The sequence below is a fragment of the Strongylocentrotus purpuratus genome, unplaced genomic scaffold (assembly GCF_000002235.5).
Source record: "Strongylocentrotus purpuratus isolate Spur 01 unplaced genomic scaffold, Spur_5.0 spur5_scaffold_20, whole genome shotgun sequence".
Taxonomy (NCBI): Eukaryota; Metazoa; Echinodermata; class Echinoidea; order Camarodonta; family Strongylocentrotidae; genus Strongylocentrotus; species Strongylocentrotus purpuratus.
This window is the reverse complement of record NW_022145606.1, coordinates 43,793,145-43,812,603: the sequence shown is the minus strand read 5'-3', so window position 1 is coordinate 43,812,603 and position 19,459 is coordinate 43,793,145. Positions and strand designations below refer to the sequence as shown.

The following is a 19,459-nucleotide window of genomic DNA, read 5'->3' as shown; positions in this document are numbered from 1 at the left end:
AGATGAGCGTCAATTCAAGAAAAATGCCCGTGCGCGCGAGCTCTTTTAATACATAGCATATATGGGCAAAAACATGCCTATACAAAATCCATTATAGCTCTTTGGAATGAACCGTGACCTTCAATTTTTTTCATATTTAGATAGAGTATGAGTCGAAGATATGATTCCATGTCTCATTTGGCCATTAAGTGTATCGTGACATCATCATAATGGCCTTGGATCTCAAAATACGAATTTGCATATTATGAAGTCAGCATATTTATGTAAAATTGATTGTATCTCTGTAAATATTTATCGATTTTCTTCCAAATTTCGATATGATGTAGCTTAGACAATTTTCTACAAGCTCAGTCATCACCATTTTTCATTTTGATGACGTCATCATAGTGAAAATTACGATTAAAGGGCACATATCAGAAATGTCTTAAGTAGCGTGTTATGCCTATTGAAGGTGAATTTCGTACATCTTTAATCTACATGACATTGTTTTTTTTAGCAGTATCTCGCTTATTTTTGCTCTATTTTGTCTCAAAGTTCAGTTTGACCAGCCCACCTATACTTGTTCCAAACAAGTATTATATGTCTAGTTTATTATTTATTTTTCTTATTTCGACCCACTTTTTTGTGGACAAGATAATTTGAAAATGGCTCAATCAAATATCTTAAAATTTGGCACACATATGTATAGGCATATGAACAAAACACAGCAAATTTTTTAACCTTGACCTTGACTGATGACGTCATCTAGGCGCCATTTTGTAAAATTTTAAGTAAATCAACTCACGATCATATCTTCATAACCAAAAAGTATTTCTCATTCATATTTATCATGATCAAGGTCAATATCCGTCCGGTCAATGACAGGTCAAAAAACACGCGCGTGCGCGTACGTCCGCGCGTCAATGCGCGCGTAAAATTATGAAATGCTCAAAATCGTCTCAAAATCATTTTGCATACGTTTTAGGCCATTCTAAGCATTTTATAAAAAATCGCGCACACGCGCATGCGCGCGCGTTTTCGCGCGTAAAACTATTACACAACATAAAATCGCATTTTTTTTCTTTCATGATATTTCTTATATTCTTTTGAACAATTTGATACCACGTTTATCTCTTTATGACCATTAATAACAAGATGAGCGTCCATTCAAGATAAATGTCCGTGCGCGCGAGCTCTTTTAATACATAGCATATATGGGCAAAAACAGGCATATACAAAATCCATTATAGCTCTGTAGAATGCAACTGGAAACCAATATTTTTTTTCATATTTTGATAGAGTGTGAGTCGGAGATATGATTTCATGTCTCATTTGGCCATTACAAATATTATGACGTCATCATAATGGCCTTGGAACTCAAAATACGAATTTGCATATTATGACGTCAGCATATTTATGGAAAATTAATTGTATCTCTGTAAATATTGATCGATTTTCTCTCAAATTTTGATATGTTGTAGCTAAGACAATTTTCTACAAGCTCAATGGACACCAATTTTAATTTTGATGACGTCATCATAGTGAAAATTTTGATTAAAGGCCTCATGTCAGAAATTTCATAATTCGGGTGTTATGCCTATAGAAGGTGAAGTCATGAATCTACATGATATTGTTTTTTAAGAATTTTTAAGCAGTATCTCGCTTATTTTTGCTCTATTTTGTCTCAAATTTTAGTTGACCAGCCCACCTATACTTGTTCCAAACAAGTATTACATGTCTAGTTTATTTTTATTTTTTATGAATTCCAATGAAAGTATCACTATAACGTGTCAAAATCTTTGATCGTTCACATTATTTTTAAAGCATTAACTGAAAAAATATGGCCACCGTATACAGCCTCTCGACCGTTTGGGCCTTTTTGTATGATGAAACCTCCTCCTGATTATTTACCTGAATATGATCAAAATTCTTGGAAGAGTTGCAAAAGTATAATGAGCCTAATCTAAGCATTACGAAAAATATATGCACAAAATGTAGGGGCGGTGGCCACATGCAGCCCCCCGCAGGCCCCCCCCCACATGTCGCGCAGCAATCAATCGCTATTTCTCCAATTCTACAAGTTTTATATCAGTGGCGGATTTACGATTCTCTGACGGGAATTAAGGGGTGGGGGTGGGGGGATCCTTCTCTGACGAGCAACATATATAGGGGGCCATTTTCGACTTCGCTAACGGTCAAGCATGCTACCACTTTGAATATGTAGTGACACCACGAGACTTTGGGTGTCCCGTGCGTGCATGTGGGCCCTGTCTTATTCGATTAATCGCAAAGGCTTAGTATATCAATCGCAACTTTGTGCTAAATAGGAGACTGCAAACACGCGATTGATGTGAGAAGACTTGCAATTGATTTGGATAAATCGCAACTTTTTATATAAGATGGGGCCCAGAATATCACAACAAGACAACAAAATGAAATTATCAGAACAAAAATAAATATGACTTGGATTCGACTTTATTTGTTACATTATATATTAAACATTATTAGTATACACCGTACATTCAATATTTGAGTTATGTACATTGCCAAATGTAATTGAGAATATACATAAACATTTTGGCAGTGTACAGTACGTACAAAATATACATATATAACTATAATGCTTCATAAAAATATAGTAAATATTTGGTGAGTTAAGAATTCTATAAAAACGAGTAAACTACGTCAGGTTTTATCAATCAGCTAGAGACTGGTAGCAAAACCTTTTTGGAGATGCCCCCCCCCCCCCTGGCGCTCAAGGGGGGGGGTGCAATTTTTCAAATTTTCGAGGGCCCCCCCCCCCCCAAAAAAAAAAAAAAAAAAAAAATTGAAATAAAATGAGTGCTCACTAGTACCCCTGCCCCCCCCCCCCCCCCCCCCCCGAGCGAAATATTGGCCGGCACGATTTTCTTATTTCAGCACACTAAATTTCAAATTGATTTCAAATTTGGACCCCAAAACCCCTAAGAAATCCTGGATCCGCGCCTGTCTCTTAGGGAAGGGTGCGTAGATCAGATGGGGCCCATCATACTTGTCTTCATCCGTATTCCTTTTTTCCTTCTCTCTCTCTCTCTCTCTCTCTCTCTTTCTCTCTTGGGGATCTTTTTACTAATTGTGTGATCATTTGATTGGGGGGGGGGGGGGGCGTACCCCCATCACAATGTAAATGGCACTGTTAATCTGCATGTGGTCGTAATGCTTGGGGAAATGGCAACCTGCTATCACGGTGCATGGGTGCATGAAGAGGGTCTATATGGCACTTGTCTGTCCCTTGGGCAGTAAATGGTCTATCTTATATACCCGCTTAATTATGTACCACCGTTCGGTTAGATGACCTCTACATTCGGTGACACTTCCATTGCGCAACAAAGCAAGTTGGCGCTATTGTAGATTTTCATTGCGAAAAAAAGGAAAGCGTCGATCATAACACATTGTCAGATGTCCGATTGATTGCTTTGTGACGTCATGATGCTTTACTGTGTTCTTCAATGTCCTCCCTATTGATCACGAGATATTTAACTTCTCTTCTATGCCTGCACTGTAGGATGCTGTAAATGAGGAATGAGAAAGAAAGAGAGAGAGAGAGAGAGAGAGAGAGAGAGAGAGAGAGAGAAAGTAAGAAACTATAATAAATTAATATATACTTTATACAGGCTAAAATGAAACTCGGCTTGTCTCACTACTGCACAAGAGTCTTATTCAAACAATTGGCTATCATTAGTGCATTGATCAGAGAAAAATGAAGGGTAGATATAGACAGATGATTCATGACGGCTGCACAAGATGGGTCATTCGACTGAGCCAACTCAATATTAACGCTATTCAACAATATCAAAAACCAAAGCAAATAGAAAACAGTAGGACTTTGAGAAACACAGAGAGAGAGAGAGAGAGAGAGAGATAGAGGGGGAGGGTGCAGAGAAGGAGACAGAGAAAGAAAAAGAAAAATACACATACAACTAAAGTGTGATAGAAAGATAGAGATAGAGAGAAAGATAGAGAGAAAGGGAGAGGGGAGAGAGAGAGGGAGAGGGAGAGAGAGAGAGAGAGAAAGAGAGGGGACAGAGATAGAGAAATTAAAAGACAAGGACAAAGACAAATAAAGTGTGATAGAAGGAAAGAGATAGACAGAAGGGGAGAGAGAGAGAGAGAGAGAGAGATATATATATAGAAAGAGCGAGAGAAATAAAGAGAGATATAGAGATAGAAAGAGAGAGAGAGAGAAAGAGCGAAGGAAATAAAGAAAGAGAGAGAAAGAAATAGAAACATAGTGAGAGAGAGAGAGAGAGAGATAGGAACATAGTGAGAGAGAGATAGAAATACAGTGACAGTGACAGAGAGAGAAGGAGAGTGAGAGAGAAAAAAGGAGAGAGAGAGAGAGAGAGATTGTAAGAAATCAAATTACCCGACGCTGACGGTAGGGATGACCTGAAATGCTGCACTAAAGAAGAAGACCAAAGGTGGATAAAACGAGACGGTCTCTGAGTAAATATTATTAAGGATGATGGGTGTCAATAAGGCCCCTAAACTATCCATACATCCGACAAAGGCCAACATCAGACCTGCAAAAAGGAGAACAAAAACATCAATATTTTTACAAAATCTAATCATTTTATCCCTAAAAAGTTTGGAGAGTGATTTCAACGTAATATTTGTATACAAAAGTTGTGTCTCAAAGCCCCTAAACAAAAACCTGTATTCGTAATCATTTAACAGAAACTGAAGTAGGCTCACACATCAGTGGCGGATCCAGGGATGGGGGGGGGGGGGGGGGGAGGCCCGGGCCCCCTCCCCTGCCAAAAAACAGGTAAATTTTTGTAGATAAAAAAGAAGACGCCCCCCCCCCTGGCGCAAGGGGAGGGGGTGGGGGTGATTCGTCGCTAAATATTTTCTCACGAATTTGGAGAAGAAAAAAGTTAGTGCTCCTATAACCCCCCCCCCCCCCGCCCCGAACTAGGCGACCAATGTACTAACAGAGTCGAGTCGAATGCAAGGATATTCGTTTTTACGAAGAGTAAAGCTGGACAAATTAATAACGAAAACTCAGAAACTGAATTAAAAAAATGTGTATAATAACTACTCATCTCTTTCTACCTTCTGCCACAATAAGGTAGTCACTATGGAAACACTTGCAAAAAACTTTGTCATAAGAAAGTAATACATCTCTGTTTGGTTCCGGGGTAACTCGGACTCCCGCTGCAAATACGGGGCCGAGTTGTCCCAGTGTACCCTACCCTACTTTAAACCTACCCTAACCCTAAAACCTAACCCTAACCCTAACTCTAAAACCTAACCCTAACCCTTAATAACCGTACAAAAAAATCATAAAAAACAATTATGGCGAGACAACTCTGATCTGCCCCGTATTCGCAACGGGCCGAGTTGTCCCTGCGTCCGAGTTTGCCCGACTCCCTCTGGGTATGCGTACCTCGTTCGTGTTCACACGCTAGCTTGGAGAGTTGTGATCGTAGGACAGGGAAACATATGGCGTTAAACACCCCGATACCGGCAGCTACGGAAAGAAAAAGAAAAGGCAATTAGTCATACGGCTAGCCCCCCCCCCCCAAAAAAAAAAAATAACATCCAACCATGGTTTATTTTCAATTTCATACAAGTGATTTATAAATGTTCGTGATATCACATGATTTTCAACAAAATTTGCGTTTGTCATTTCTGTTGCAAACTGACACATTCCCAAATAGCCAGGAAGAGCATATATTTTGTATAGTCGCTAATGGGCCTAATTAGTGGCCGATAACACTAAAAGTATTATACAATTCCTTTCCAGAAGCTATTGCGACAAGCACTGCCAGGAGATAACATGATACCCACCACTCGGGCTGTGCATGCAAAAATTTGCGAGCGAACGTTCCATACGTACATCATGTGGGGAAACTGAATTCAGACAAGGATTAATATAGAGAACAGTACAACGAAACGTCTTCTTTCTCTAATAATTTAGTAAAACGGCAAAGCTTCCGCGCTTTGCGCGGAAGGGGGCAACTGAATTCAGACTAGGATTAAGAGTAATAATTAAATGAAACGTCAAAGTACACGATACAACGAATCATCTTCTTTTTCTAATAATTAAAGGAAACGTGAAAGCTTCCGCGCTACGCGCGGGATGGGCGAAAATGATTTCAGACGTGGATTAAGAATAATAATTAAATGAAACTTCAAAGCTTCCGCGTTTCGCGCGGGAGGGGGGAACCTGAATTCAGACAAGGACACGAGACAACTAATCGTCTTCTTTCTCTACTAATTAAATGAAACGTGGAATCTTCCGCGCTTCGCGCGGAAAAGATGGGGGGAAACTGAATTCAGACAAGGATTAAGAGTCGAGAATGGTACATCGAATCGTCTTCTTTCTTTAATAATCTAATGAAACATCAGAGCTTCCGCGCTATGCGCGGAGGAAGGGGAACTTGATTCAAACAAGGATTAAGAGTCGAGAACGGTCAAACGAATGTTCTTCTTTCTCTAATAATTTAATAAAACGTCAAAGCTTCCGCGCTTCGCGGGGAGGGGGAAAACTGCCTCCTCCCTGAATCCAACCTCCTAGGGTGCGCGCTCTGTAAGTGATTTGCGTGCTCACTACCGCCCCCCCCACCTAAAATGAAATCCTGGCTACGCGCTTGGGGAGGGGTGCAACCTGCCACACGCTTCTACCTCTTGGTTGCGTTGATCCATTGCCGAAAATATTTTGGAACCTATCATCCCCCCCCCCCCCCCCAACCTCGGATACAAATCGACACCCTTGATATCAGAACTGAAAATGAAATGAATGAATTATAAATCAACGGAGAGGTTTTATAAGCCATACGTTACAATAATATCAATTACATGCCATTTTAGTGTCTACCAAAGTAGTATCAGCTCTCTGAAAACTCAAAATCTAAAGCTTTGAAAATCGGAAGTTGTCGACCTAAAAACTTGCTATCGACTTGACGACATCATCTTGTGTGTAGCTAGTACACATACAATATTCACAATGACTTTGTATGAATTAAGCATGGTTCATGGCCTCAGCTATATAGCCATATTATAGGTCAACCGGTCGGGTCCACATGTTATGTCATCGCTGTAACTGTGGCAAATTTGACCCCTGTACGTTCTCCCGTAATTTGGAGGGGTGCAGAAAGTGAGGTTTTAATATGCCCTTGTGCAATAACGAAAGGGTATGTACTTTTTATTCCTTTATATTTGTATTCTACATTGATTCAGTTTTCAATTTAAATCAAGTTTTATTTCCTCGGATAGGGTCTTTAAGACTTCATGTTCAATGTAGGCCTATTCATGTAAAGTTATGTTTCCTTCCACTCACCAGCTAACACCCACACTCTAACCCACACACGCTTAACCGCACGCGCACGCACCACTTCACGCACACAACACACAGTAGAGTACTCCCCCGACACCCGCACGCGCGCACCCACACCTCCGCACATTGTAGACACACACACAAAGGCACACACACACACACACACACACACAAACACCACTAAATCATCTTTGTTAGGTAGTGGGTTTCCCCTGAGAGGGGAATTAAACTTCACAGTCATTTTACTTACCAATAAATAATTGAAAACCTCTTTGTGCTAGAGCAATAATAAGAAAAAAAAGTGCGGTATTCCAGAAACTCAGCTGAAGAATCCAGTTCTCACTCAAAATACGACCTAGGACAGCACCGCTGAATATCATACCTGACGAGAAAAAAATAAAAATAAAAGAATTAAAAAAAAAATAAATGATGAATAAATAAATAAATAAAACATTTCTAAATAAGAAGTTTAAATACGAGGTCGAAGTTTCACAAGAAATGCATTTGACTGTTGATCTAGCCGTGACAATGAAGATAGAAAATACAACTTTTCCTATTTCTGGCATTTCAGTGCTTTTTATAATCTTACTTTGCCAAACTGTTCAATCTTGGCAAATGTGTTTACAGCCGGAGAGGGGTTAACTTTGTGTGTATATGGGTTAACGTTGTTTCAGCTCCTCACCGTCGTAAACGGGTAATAAATATAATAAGTACGCCCCCAAACAAAAACATCAATAATAATAACAACAACAATAACAAAAATGATAATAGTAATTATTATAATGATAAAGCTACTAGACCAACGACATGTATTACTAATACTGTTAATGATATTAATAAAAACATACCCAAATCTTTTCTTCATAAACCAAAGATGGTTAGTATGGACATCATGAGCAGTTTAATGAAACTAAAGAAGAAGAAGAAGAAGAAGAAGAAGAAGAAGAAGGAGAGGAAGAAAGAAGAGGAGGAGGAGGAAGAGAAGGAGAAGAAAGGAGAAGCATCTAAAAAGAAGAAGGGAAATAGAATGAGATGAAAAAAGATCAAAATGAAGTAGAAGAAGAGGAAATGAAGAAGACGAAGAGGTAAAAGAAAAAAGAAGAAGAAAAAGAATAAGAGGGAGAGATACATACCAAGAGCTTGGCTTGTTGTCCCAACGATGTTCAGAATAGAAACCATCAGAGGGTTGAAACAGAACGGCTCCCCAAGACTGTAAACTACAGTTAATTGCGACTGGCATTTGGCTGTTATGATTATACAAATCATAACAACCGTGTACATTATCACCTTTAATCGCCTGCCATTGGTGTTTATCTGATTGATGAAAAAGAAAAAGAGAAGTGTAAAAAGAGTGACGATTTCAATATATCATGTTTGGCATTTGGCGGTAATGACTGTTGAAATCATAAAAACCAAGTACATTATCACCTTAAATTATAATAATAATAATAAGATGAAGAAGAAGAAGAAGAAGAAGAAGAAGAAGAAGAAGAAAAATTATAACCCAAGACGATGATGACACATAAATACGTATGTATTGCATTGACTTAATCCTGTTTGATTTCATGCACGATCAAGAAAGTAGAAAGCATTACAGGGCAAGATTATTATACATAATTATTTGGGCACAAACATTGACGATGAACTGGTCTGTATAAATGGGCATACAAAAGCCCTCGCAACAAAAGGGAGCCAGCCAATGCACTTTCTGCGAAAGCTATATATACTGTATATCAATAGTTCATTCATATATCTAGGTAGACCCAGGTGCGTCGATGATAATAATAATGATTTTAATGATGATTATAATGATAATAATAATATCAGTAATTCAAATCATAATGACAGTATTAATGTAAATAATAATGACAATGATGAAAATAATGATTTAATAATGATTATGATAGCGACGATAATAATAATAATTACAATAGTAATACAATATTAGGAATAATAAGAATAAAATCAATGATGATAATAATAACAACAATGATTATGATGATGATGGTTATTATAAAAATAATGATACCAATTATAATGGAAATGACAATAATAATCATAATGAAAATGATAACAATAGTAGTGAAGTAATAATAGTAAAGAAAAGTGCTGAAGAAAAAAACTTTACCCTGATTATATCAACAATCCCAGATACCAACACCCTCACTCCAACAATTTTTCTTCTATTACGTCTATCCACCGTTTCTATCAGGACGTTTGGAAGAACGGTATACACCAACGACGCTACGGCACAACCAAGAGCCAGCCATAGTGGTGCTATGTACTTCTTAAAGGATTGATCAGGACTGTATTGCAATGCCGTTCCAAGAGAGATCTGCCCTGCACCCATACCTAGAGGGAAAATATATAGTAAGAAAACGAGCTTAACTCATATCCTGCCATAAGCTTGCATGCACGCTACCGTTATCACTATGAACATGACAGACAATGAAAGCGGACAAAATATACAGTTCCTCAGGTAGACAAAGGAACATCCCTTGACTGCTATTATGTAAAATGTGTAGAACAGGTGAATATGCATGTGACACCTGTTCTACACATTTTTACATAATAGCAGTGAAGGGATGTTCCTTTGTCTACCTAAGGAACTGTATATTTTGTCCGCTTTCATTGTCTGTCATATTCATAGTGTATGGTGCTTTGTACACGCGAGCAAGCTAAGCCTTCGCTGCTTCTTGCATGTTTGCAAGCATTCGTACGAGCAGTTATTGTTCATGCCCACTGTACTGTGCCTAGTGTTTTGCACGCGCTATTGATTCCCATTATATTAGTTGGGTTAGAGTTGCCCCTTAAGGCTACAACTGGCTCTCCATAATGTTTAAGTCCAACGTGGAGTTAAGTTCGACCTAGGATCTTTGTGAAACAGCCCCTAAGGGAGTATAGTGGCAAATGGAGATACCGTGTAGGCCTACATTTGCCTTTAATTTGTTCATTGCCTACCTATAAAGAATATTGTCTCGAGAAAGATGATGCGTGGCGTCCTGGACTTTTCTGACGTCACATCCGCCACATAAGCCGCACCGGTCGACAGAAGCAAGGCTTGTCCTCCGGTCACGCCGGAGATAAAATCTCCTATCAGCAAGTACTCGACCGGCGCTTGGTAATAGACGATGCTCAGGTAGACCGTGGAGACTAGACAGCAGCCTATGATGTTCAGACACAGAGCAGGTTTGCGGCCGAAACTATCGCTCAGGGAGCCGAGAAGAATAATCATGAAAACACCTGTGTGATAAAAGAGAAGAAATGGTGATGAACGCGATCGGAAAGACTTTCCCGAAATCAACACATTATGCGAACATGACAGTGACCTTTGACATGATCTGAACATGATCTTTATATACTTAGGCGGGAGTTGCTACTACCTTGTTTGGCGTTCAACAATAAGGGATAGAGCAACGTCGATCTGGCGCTGCTCAGTGGCTGCCGGGCTCACAATCAATTATTGGGCAAAAAGAATTTCCATTTTCGGTTTAATTTAATAAAATTTGGAGTGGACTTTAAAAGATTATTATTATTATTATTATGATTATTATTATTATACAATTATGAAGCCTTGACATTGGCTTGAAGTCGATTAAAAAAAAATTGCAATCGTGCTTATGATAGTTATCTAAGGCAGTTTCCAAGGCCTTCTATGATCATGTTTTCAAAGCAGCCACTGTAAAACGTTTTTCGGAAGATGAGAGTCTAGATTTGGGAGAAATGAATCAAAATTATTTTCTTTGGACTACTTTCCTTCTTGCTCAATTTAATAGCGCAGGTATAACAACGCAACAGGAGCGACGCAGAGACGTTATAAACCTTGGATATGTTTACCCGGGATGGAATACGCTAGACCGAGGTAGAGTAGCCATGTGGAGGTTTCAGCCTGAATCATATCTTCGATGTGGCTTCCGCTTGAATTTGTGCTTGGCCCACACGTCGATGCTGAGCTATTGTGGATCAGCGAATGATTGTGTTTCTCTGAGAGTCGATCGTGGAGATATTCAGCCTGGAAGCAACGAAATAATGCAATTCAAGTTCAAGTTCAAGTTCATGTTCAATTTTTAGAAATTTCAGAAATAACAAATCCTCAAGAGATTGTAGATGTGATGGCTAATCATTTTGAAAATATTAGTGAGAGTACAATACTACTAAAAGCATGTATACATTCAAATCAGAAATATACAGCACAGATGCAAATCATCATACATGGAATCGAGGGTGCTTTACAAGACCAAGGCGATCAAGTACGTCGATACCGGCGTGTTGGCTCAGTCAGTAGAGCGTCCGCCTCACAACCGGTAGGTCGTGGGTTCGAATCCCGGCCGCGTCATACCAAAAGACGTTAAAAGATGGGAGTTATTGCTACTTGTTTGGCGTTCAACAATAAGGGATAGAGCAATGTCCATCTGGCGCTGCTCAGTGGCTGCCGGGCTCACGATCAATTGGGCAAAAAGAATTTCCGTTTCGGTTTAATGAAATTTAGAGTGGACTATTAGACTATTATTATTATTATTATATAGTCCCCTTTGTGAAAAAGAAAGTTGAAAGTGCTCTCAAGCAAGAGTAGACGACAATATATTCAAACGTTTACTTATATACATGAATATGCAAAACCAACAAATCATTATTTTAAAAAACTGATTGAGTTGTGAAGGTTACAATAATTAATCTTCTTATACATTTGCTTTAATGACAAATAATATCACAATCGCCAGCGTTAAAGCCTCGCCAAATTCAATATTTGACACAAATGCGTTAAAAAAAACAATAATCCATAACATTTTTGTATATCATAACACGGAGAGCAGTGAATATCAAATGACATTTGTTGCTCGCAGTAACCATTTATTTGCATGTTGTAAAAACAAAAAGTAACAAACAAATAAAAAACAAAAACAAAACAAAACACACGCCCCCGCAAACAAAACCCTGCAGTTAACTTCCTCATATATGATTGAGCCTAAGTTTCGATCATTAACCCACACTGTCAAAAATGAAAGCAGCATTTTTTCTCTCACTTTTTCACGCCAACATAGTTTTCAGAATAGCACCCCATGCAGTTCTTCCGAGTTGTATGAGCATATTCACACACTAGGATTCTTTAAATGTTTATATATTAGTTTTTGTACATCAGTTCTGTTGATTGTCCCATTGAAAATGCATGGCCTCTCTATTTAAGTTGGCATTCAAAATAGGCTGAAATGAATGAATTTGTATAATACCTTCATTGTTGTTATCAGTTGATAAGTGACACATGTTAGGGCGAGAGGTACTTCAACTGTAATGTAACGAGATACCGCCCTCTTGAGCTGGCCTTCAAATTTAACGTCCTGGCTCTGTGACGTCACTTGCTCCGGAGAAGAAGCACATTTGTCGCCCGCTACGTCAGAGGGCTTGCTTGAGACTCCACTTTTATCATTTGTAGAATTACCACCTTCCATGAATCTACGAATGAGAAAAGGTCAATTACAAACTATATAGCCTTTAAACTCCTTTTAAAAGTATTCTGAATATAGTTTCAGATCGGGGGGGGGGGGGGGTGGGTAAGGAAGATTTTTTTTTTTTAACTCAACACACAGCCCACCCCCCCCCCCCCCTTGAGCAACAACACAACATGAGAGGGGGGGGGGGGGGTTAACCCCCAAAACACCCCCTATGTACGCACCTGCCCACACAACCCTCACCTTCCCCACAAACATTATGCTTGCTACCCTTTAAGTTGAAATAAAGAGACTCACCGCTGATTGTCCATCTAATCCTCTATCATGGAATAGGAGTGTTTCTCAGTGGAGTGAGTCACAACAATGAAGGCCTCAGGCTCGGGTCAACTCGTGATATACTTTGCCCTGTTATTGGTATCCCACCTACATAATTATGAAGCATGAAAAGTTGAAATAGTTTTTTTCTCACACAATTATTTTTATGAAGTGATCGTGAGAATATGTCTAAAGAGTTATATAACTTATAATTAACCCATTGGCATTTCCTACTGGAACCGGGTGGCTCTTGTATTAAGCCTATGGGAATTTGAGTAACTAGGGGTTAAGGTTCTGAGAAGATATTATAATCAAACAACCATTTCGTCACAATTACTTCATGGAAAGATGTACGAAATATTATTCCGACTTTATGGGCGACAGCTATAGTGTACTCAGGCGCGGATCCAGGATTTCTTAGGGGAGGGGGCCCAACTTTTTTTTTTTTTGCTCCCGAAAATTTGAAAATCGCGCCGGCCGAAAAGTCGCTCAGTGGGGGAGGGGGGGGGGGGAAGTTGGTGGCGGGGGGTGGGGGGGATGGGGGGGGGGGGGGGGTAGTGAGCACATTTTTCAATTTTTTTTTTCAATTTTCATCCCCCCCCCCTTGAGCGCCAGGTGGGGGGGGGGGCCAACCCCCCCAAAAGGTAAAAATCACGTGATTTTACATGATTTTTTTCTCAAGGGGGGGGGGCGGGCCCCCCGGCCCCCCCCCCCCTGGATCCGCCACTGAGTGTACTACAGACAAAGTGATGCAAATGTCAAATACCATGCACTTGATCGATTTTCTTGCTTTTTCATGGAAAGATGTACGAAATATAATTTCAACTTTATGGACAACATCTATAGTGTGCTAGAATACAGATACAGTGATGCAAATGTCAAGTACCACTCGATATTCTTGCTTTTATACAGGAATATTGAAGCATATAATGAAATAGTTGGGAACTGCTTTGCTGTGCTAAATGTGTATCGTTAACACAATTTGTGCAGTGGCGTAATGAGCAAAAACGTTTGGGGGTGCTGACAAAAAAAAATTCCTAATCACCTTACTCTGAATTACGTTTCTCAAAGTGGGGTCTAGGGGCAAAGCCCCCGAAGCTCAAGGGGTATGGGCATCAGTGGCGGATCCAGGAATTTCTTACGGGGGGGGGGGCACAAAATTGCATGGGGTGAAATATATGTAAAACGATGAAGCAACAGAACGAGGCTTTAACGGCAAGGGAGTGAAGCATTTGCAATTTTAGAACCAAATTAGACGCATTTTCAGGCACTTCCTGGAGTAATATGACGTAAAAGTGCTTTCTCCTACCCCTTCCAAGAGTAGGGATCTTTTGCAATTTGAGAACCACATTTGGCGCATTAATGTCCACCGGCACTTCATGGAAAAAAAGAGGCCCTCTGTTTGGTTAGAAGTTAGAGAAAAGTGATCTATCACGTCGTTAGACGTATAAATTATGCTTTGATGCCGCACAATGCACAAAGACGGTGGTCCGGTACTTCACCAGTAGTACTTGCAAAAATTATCTCGAGTGTATAAACTGTGTCGTTATCAGGGGCGTCGCTAGATCTTTTTCAGTGGGGGAGGGGGGGGGGGTGGAGTCCGCCGATTACCGACAAAACGAGCCACCAATATTATTAGCGACAAATACAAAAATTTCAATGTCCAAATGTCTACAAATTTAACCCTTTAAACCCGGGGCCAGGAACTAAGTTATTTTTCAGTTTTCCCCTCTCGCGCGAAGCGCGAAAGCTTTGACACTTAATTAAATGATTAGAGAAAGAAGACGATCTTTGACACTTAATTAAATGATTAGAGAAAGAAGACGATCTCGACTCTCAAAGCTTGTTTCACCCCTCCCGCGCAAAGCGCGGAAGCTATGACCTTTAATTTAATTATTAGAGAGAGAAGACGATTCATTGTACCGGTCCCGACTCTTCATCCTTGTCTGAATTAAGTTCCCCCCCCCCTAAGCGCGGAAGCTTTGACGTTTCAATACATTAAATTATTACTCTTAATCCTTGTCTTAATTCATTTCGCTCATCCCGCGCGAAGCGCTGAAGCTTTCACGTTTCATTAAATTATTAGAGAAAGAAGACGATTCGTTGTATCGTGTTTCGTTTTCGTTCTACACTGGGCCCCTTAACGGTATATGTGCAGTGTTACATGATGTAAGTATGGAACGCTCGTTCTTAAATCTGTGAATGCTCAGCACGAATGGTGGGTAGCATGTTATCTCCCGACAGTGCTTTGCACAGTAGCTTCTGGAAAGGAATTAGTGTTACTGTTAGTGGCCACTATAAGGCCCTTAGTGACTATAAAAAACATATGCTTCCTGGCTATTAGTGGGAATGGGTCAGTTAGCAAGAAATAATGGAGAAACTATAGCATTTTGTTGAAAATCATATGATATCACGAACATTTATACATTACTTGTGAAAATAAGTCATGGTTCAATTTTTTTTTTTTTTGGGGGGGGGGGGGGGCTGGCGCCCCCAAGCCCCCCACCAGTACGCCAGTGCACATGTGGGTAACGTTATGGAGGCCTATACATGAATTATGTACATATTAATCATGCACACGTTACACGCTAGGACCCTGACAGAAACTTGATATGATTAAAAAGTTACGATAACTGTTAAAAGCTTCTGAAATGGTGGCATCTGATTGGCTGAGAGCAAATTTGTTAAAGAAATTTAGTATTTGATATTGATAACTAGTTTTATGAAACAGGGCCCTAGGTCTTCGACGGTTTATGTAAACGGGTCAACGGGTAGTGAAAGAAATAGATATATATATATATATATATATATATATATATATATATATATATATATATAAGGGTGGGGGAGGAGGAGGAGAGCGAGAGAGAAAGAGAAAAAGAGGGGGAAAGAGATAGAGAGAGAGAGGGAGTGAGAAATAGAGAGATGAAACGAGAGAGAAAAAATAATGTGTAGGAACCACGTAGTTTGTTCACGCGGGAGGAGAAATTAGCAAAAAGGAGAAAAATTTCATTTTCAATGCCAGTAATGAAGAAATAATTTTATTTATTGTATATATTCTTGCAAATTTTAATCAAAAGAAAGGTTATCAAATGAGCCTGATTGTAGGAGCAGCTCCCACATTTTTCAATCTCACTAAAGAAATGAACAAAATGTTATTGGCCTGGTATTTAAGTCTGTTCGCCTCCGTGACCCTAAATATACTGCAATAAATGCGCAGGGCATAACATTTAATGGTCACAAAGACGAACTGAGACTTCACATAAATAATAGACAAGAAATAATTCATTCACTTTGTGTGCAAGAAACTTAGCTTAGAAAACGAACAGTTTGATATAAATAATTATGAAGGAGTTTATAGAAATATAAAAACAGGCAGATTAAACTTATAAAAAAGCAGAAACACGAAGTTGCAAACCATCCAGAGACTCCTATTAAAAATTGCGTTACTGAATAATTAATTATGTGATTACAAATCTTTCTTCTCAGTTTTCTTATGTATAATTGATTTTCTTATAAAACTGAAGATATGGCGTATATATATTCAACACTGAATGAACGCCATTAAACTATTACCAACAACAATGTATAGATACATGTACAGAAGTATTACGATTTGCCGTTCGCAGAGGCAGGCATGTATGCAACAGTGTTTAAAAGGTAGGCCTTACCTCAAAATTCTGCCTCACAGCTGAATTCACAGTATACAAGTCACGTATCACATGTCTATACCCAAAGAAGTATCATTACCAACCATGGATATATATACAAAAACGAATACTCTATAATATTATACTGGGCCTATATATAGTTTTATACAACGCCTACTAAGATTCTTGCAACCTCATTGGTCAATTCTTGATCACATGACATGTGCTAAAAGTACTGTTGAACGGCATCATTCTCCAGCCGTGCAATTCCAGTTGATTATTTCGCACCATTGCACGCTTACGTCACTAACGATGTACAAAGTATATTGTGAGGTAAGTAAAGTCACCGTGCAATGGTGCGAAAGGATCAACAGAAATTGCACTCCGCGTAACAATAAACATAAAGCATGGTACGCGCATGTACACGTCCCTCCTCAATTTTTTAGGGGGGGGGGGGTCGTCCCCCCTCAAATTTTGAAAAAGTGCCAACAAAAATGTATAGCAAATCTGGAGGGGCCAAGAGTGCAGCGTTTAGACAAATACATATGCAAAAATCTCCTCACTCGGTAGCTACGCCCCTTTGTATAATATCCTTCAAAATGTACAAGTAAATACCGAGAAAAGTAAAGTGTGAAAAAAGTATATTGCTTGTTTTTATACTATTGTTTTGCTAAGGAATGTAATTTTTTTAATACAACCAAAACTTCAAAAACTTGTGATGGCCTTGCCGCTTCCGTCACCTTCACCCCTCTCATTCACTATGCTCCCTCGCACTTGGGAGAAGTCCCCCCTTCCAAAAATAAAATTCAAGCGTGGTTTATTTCTACTTCGATACCAGTGATTTACAAATTTTGCTAAAATGACATTTTCCCTGAGCTTCCGGGGGCTCTGCCTCCTGGACCCCAACAAGGGCCCTAAGGCGAGCCCCTGGTTGCTTATCTGACCGTAATTAAATGCCTAAAATGCCTGACCTTTGAGTGCTCTGTCCCTGGACCCCACCAAGGGCTCTAAGGCGGCCACTGGATGCTCATCTGATCGTAATTTAATGCCTAAAACCCCTGAGCTTCTGGGGCTTCGCCCAATAGACCCCGCTCCAATTAATTACCTGCATGTCAGTGCATGTCACAAATAAGGTATCAAAATATGCTCATCTGACCTGAATTAAATGCCTAAAACCCCTGAGTTTCATGGGACTCCGCCCCTTGACCCCGCCGAGGCTTTGCCACTGGACCCGACGCTAATTTACGCTCCACTTGCTTCGCTCTACCTGATCGTATATACTTTAGTCCCCCCTCCCCACTTTGAAAAACGCTGCCAGGGCCTGCGTAACATGTAAGAGTAGTGGTGATGCGGATTTTTTTCTGCCCCCCCCCAACGTTTTTGCTCATTACGCCACTGCTCTCTCGTCCCACGCATTTCGTCTCCCCCGGTCATGAAAAAGAAATCGCCGCCATGGGAGCGATTAACAATTGCCATACAGGGCAGTGGAAAATAATCTCGAAGAATTCAACTCGCATGAATTTTTTTTATGACACTTAATTATCACTGGAAGGCTTTTGAGCTGTCAAATTGACCGGAAATAATTATATATGGTGTCAATTAAGAGGTCGATGTCTTGGTCGTATAAACGCAAAACCAGAGCGCGTGATCCAGCCGGTTATATCCAAGCTAGGTCATTTAAGAATGCCTCAAATTCTAGATTTATTAGTCGCTTGATATCTATTCGTAAATGGCCCGTATTCTACATTTCTACTAACCGATTCACTTCAACCCGAGTTTGCATAAGTACAAAAAAAAAATCACGTTTAACAAAACGGAAACGTAGACCTCAGACTAACTTCCTTCATTAATTAAACTTAAGTGACTCGGTAACATTGCCTCAGATTCTGAAACAAAATCCTAGATTAAGCTTATGCTGCAATGATAATTATAAACCTTTAGGCCATGCAGTTAGGAACCCCATAACTTTTATAAGCCGATCGCCTGTCTGATTATCAAGATACATTCTTTTACCTAACGGTTTTTATAACACTACAGACTATTGGGGATAATGAGTATGGTAAAACCGGTCACTGAAAGATTTTTGATTTGTTAAGGCACTTCATGATTATTTTGAAGCGCAAGTTGTTTAGGGCTTCAATATTATACCATATCATAGACACTGATAACACGTAGGGTCATGCATCTCAGATTTAACATTGTTAAACGAGGCCTTTAATTAAGGGAATGCTTGTGACGTGAATATGAATTATGGAATGTTATAACACGTGGATTCTAATCAAATGATTGGTTGAAATCGTACAAGTGACCAGGCATTTATTTTGCATAACGCGTAATCACGCGTAATTTGGGTAATGACCGGTCATTATCCAATGGTAATGACCGGTCATTATCAAAATCATGTTAACAAACATAATTTTATATGAAATGCAAATAAAACATACAAATAAAACATAATCTTATAAAACAAATAAAACACATCATTTTGTTCGGGCATTAGTAAAATTACCCACACTTGGTAACTTCAAAACAGTCTAAACGCCCGATCGACTATCGCCTCGGTCGTGTTAGACTGTTCCAAATGTACCCCGTGTGGGTAATTCTTACTAATGCCCTCACTGATGTGTATTATTTGTATAATACACGCCTAAACTACAGCTAGTACAACAACAACAACAACAACAACCACAACAACATGAACAATAAGAACAGCAAGTGACACTGCTTGCGCATAATTGCGAGAAATG

General features: G+C 39.5%; 2 long non-coding RNA genes across 2 annotated transcripts in view; one reads left to right on the top strand and one right to left on the bottom strand.

Moving 5' to 3' along the window:
• The first annotated feature begins 2,613 nt into the window (after positions 1-2,613).
• The window catches only part of LOC115927466, a 19,100-nt gene continuing 2,254 nt past the window's right edge, over positions 2,614-19,459 (top strand). The window contains exon 1 of the long non-coding RNA XR_004065659.1: positions 2,614-2,668. This is a non-coding gene — a long non-coding RNA (uncharacterized LOC115927466). The remainder of the gene's footprint in view (positions 2,669-19,459) is intronic.
• Positions 2,883-5,486, bottom strand: LOC115927467. The gene is made up of 3 exons (XR_004065660.1): positions 5,408-5,486; positions 4,385-4,541; positions 2,883-3,527 (listed from the first exon to the last, which is right to left on the bottom strand). It is a non-coding gene; the product is annotated as an uncharacterized LOC115927467 (long non-coding RNA).